Genomic DNA, 2770 nt, shown 5'->3' with positions numbered 1-2770 from the left:
CTCTCTCGCTCTCTCGTCCTTGGTGGACATAGACTGCAATTCACTTTAGCTTTATTTGAACAAAGATTTATGCTGGAGAAATTAATTTTCAAAAGTTCTTTGCATTTGGCCTGTTGAGGCTTTTTTTGTATTTTGTTTGTTTGTTAATGTGGCAAGGGGGGCGGGGTTCAGCGAGGTCTGCAGCGGGAGAGAGAGCCGCGGGACGAGCGGTAAGTGAGTGGGTTGGACGCAGATTAATAACACCTGTCTCTTGTTCCAGTAATGAGCGCGGAGAGGGGATAAAACGCCAGCAGAACCAGAGAACAGGGAGAGAGAGAGACGGACTGTTGACGCGAACCCCAGAGACTGAGGCTGCGTTCGGAACCGCATACTTCCCTACTATATAGTATGGAAAAAGCAGTAGGCGAGCGAAAAGTATGTCCGAATCCTTAGTATTCATAAAAGAGTAGGCGAGAACTACCAGGCGTTTGGACTATTTCTCGCGAGATTCGGACGTACGTGTACTCAAGTTGCGTTCGAATATGCCTACTAACCTACTATATAGTAGGCGAAAACAGTATGTGAAAGGAGTAGTATGTTCGAAACCTCAGTAATCATAAAAGAGTAGGCGAGAAATCCCCGGATGGCTTACTGCGCTCCGCCCAGATTGTGAAGCACTCAACGTCGGATACTTTTCTATCCCTGCCTTCCCATAAGGCCACAGGAAAGGATACGTCAGGTGGAGGAAAGTGATGCGGGTGTTTTCAAACGTGAGTATTACAAACGAAAATCACGATTCTCTTGTGTTCAAACCACATTTGTTGAGCTTCTGTAGAGTAAACTTTTGAATTGTTGAAGGTGTAAAGTTGTCTAAATAGTTGTGATTGTGCTGTAAAAACACGTTTTATTGTGTAGGCTATAGCTAACAGGGGAGCTCCAGTAACACACATACGTCTCCAAAGTGGATTACATATGCATGTTAAAGATAAAGATACTTACTAAATGTTTATTTAACATCTGACAGGAATTTTTGATAAGTATTGCAGATGAGCACATCACACCATAAAATAGACGTCTGATACATCTGAATAGATCAGAATGGTGTGTGTGTGTGTGTGTGTGTGTGTGTGTGTGTGTGTGTGTGTGCGCGCTATAATGTAGAGTTCACCGTTGACAACTCTGCTTACTTTACATGAACCTCAGCAATGTAAATAAACAAATCTACATAAAGTAACTAAACATAAGTTATCAATTTAATTTGTCCATTAGTACTGTTGATAAACTGAGGAACATTAACACCACATCAGCAACTACATTTAAATGTAGTATTGAACATAAATCACATAGGTAACGGTAATCTTGTCTGATGTTACAGGGACAGAAGAGCGTGTGTGTGTGTGTGTGTGTGTGTGTGTGTGTGTGTGTGTGTGTGTGTGTGTGTTTATCTGGTGGAGAGCGGCTGATAAAGGAATGCTGTCATCAAAGGCTTTGATTCAGTATACTACAGAAATGAATAAAACATCTATTTAAATCTTAAGTTGTATTTTATTTCAAACAGTTATTTCAGCACTTTTCTGAGTCTTGATGGCTCTGTATTTGCTGCAGAGCTTTTGTGGAGCAGGGCCTGCAAGACACGGGTGTCATGTGTGGGGAAAACCTGAAACAAAAATATAAAGTAATATCATTTAGTTACTTCTAATACAGAAATCAAATGACATGTGCTGTTTAAATGAGTGCTTTTGTATTATGTTTGTGCATTTTTGTAGGATCTGAGATGTCAGCAGACGGGTGTGAGCACTGAGGATCCTGGACCCTTCATCACTTCACCTTAGTGCATCATCTGGGCCAGATGTTGCTGTGGTCTCTTCATCCTCAGTAAACCCAGAGCCAGTGAAACTTCTAGAAAAAGACCAAAAGCAGTGCACTTATTACAGGGACGATCCCCCTGGAGCTAAGAGCCTTGCTCAAGCACACACTGGTGGTGACGGTTACGGAGATCAAACCAGAAAGCCCACTACACCGCAAAAGTCCAAACGCTATGAGGGCCATGATGGATGGCTAGGACAGATGAAGGTGTTCACGCTGGTCAACTGCTTCATCAATATAAAGCTGCAGAACTGGCACACCTGTGTTGAGACGGGCAGCAGATGTGGCGTTCACCGACTGTGATCGTTAGAACAATACATTTGAATAAAGCTTTGTTTCATGTGTTGACTTTTATTCATTTCTTGTGATGTTTACTTTTATTAATTCTTTTACTCATTCATTCATGTTTCCTTAGTTGTCAGTAAATAAAATTATTCACATCATATTCACATTGGCTGCATTTGTCTAATGTGCATTCATGGCATGCATCGCTATGTCATATGACAAGTTGCCTTTTGTATGTTTTACTAAAACGATATATATATAAAAAGGTAATATAATTAAGTATTGGTCAGCATTTGTCATTATTATTGTAAATGTTTGTGGGTGTGCTAGCAGTGCAGTTCATTCTGGGGGAAATCTTAATTTTTTTTTTATAGTATTACTTACGTTTTTCGAGTATACAATCAACAGTTTCCTCCAAAGGCGAGATCTCCGAGCAGCTGAAAGATTTTTCTGAGCAGACAGTACAAACACTGAGGGAAACCGCACCGGTCGGGCTGTGGAGTTACTGATGCTGAGCTCTTACTGCACCGCTCACTCATATCTTTTTTTTTTTTATTGTTTTATAATTGCATGGTGGTATATTTAACAACGAACAATCATAATGATAAAACTAATGGGTTTATGTACATTATATACAGAG

General features: G+C 40.5%; 1 long non-coding RNA gene across 1 annotated transcript; it reads left to right on the top strand.

The window, feature by feature from the left end:
- The first annotated feature begins 354 nt into the window (after positions 1-354).
- On the top strand, positions 355-1876 carry LOC137065166 (uncharacterized). The gene is made up of 3 exons (XR_010901598.1): positions 355-749; positions 1585-1654; positions 1746-1876. It is a non-coding gene; the product is annotated as an uncharacterized lncRNA (long non-coding RNA).
- The last annotated feature ends 894 nt before the right edge of the window (positions 1877-2770 follow it).

This window comes from Pseudorasbora parva, chromosome 25 (genome assembly GCF_024679245.1).
Source record: "Pseudorasbora parva isolate DD20220531a chromosome 25, ASM2467924v1, whole genome shotgun sequence".
NCBI lineage: Eukaryota > Metazoa > Chordata > Actinopteri > Cypriniformes > Gobionidae > Pseudorasbora > Pseudorasbora parva.
The sequence above is the reverse complement of the archived record's forward strand: the minus strand, read 5'-3'. Positions and strand labels throughout refer to the sequence as shown.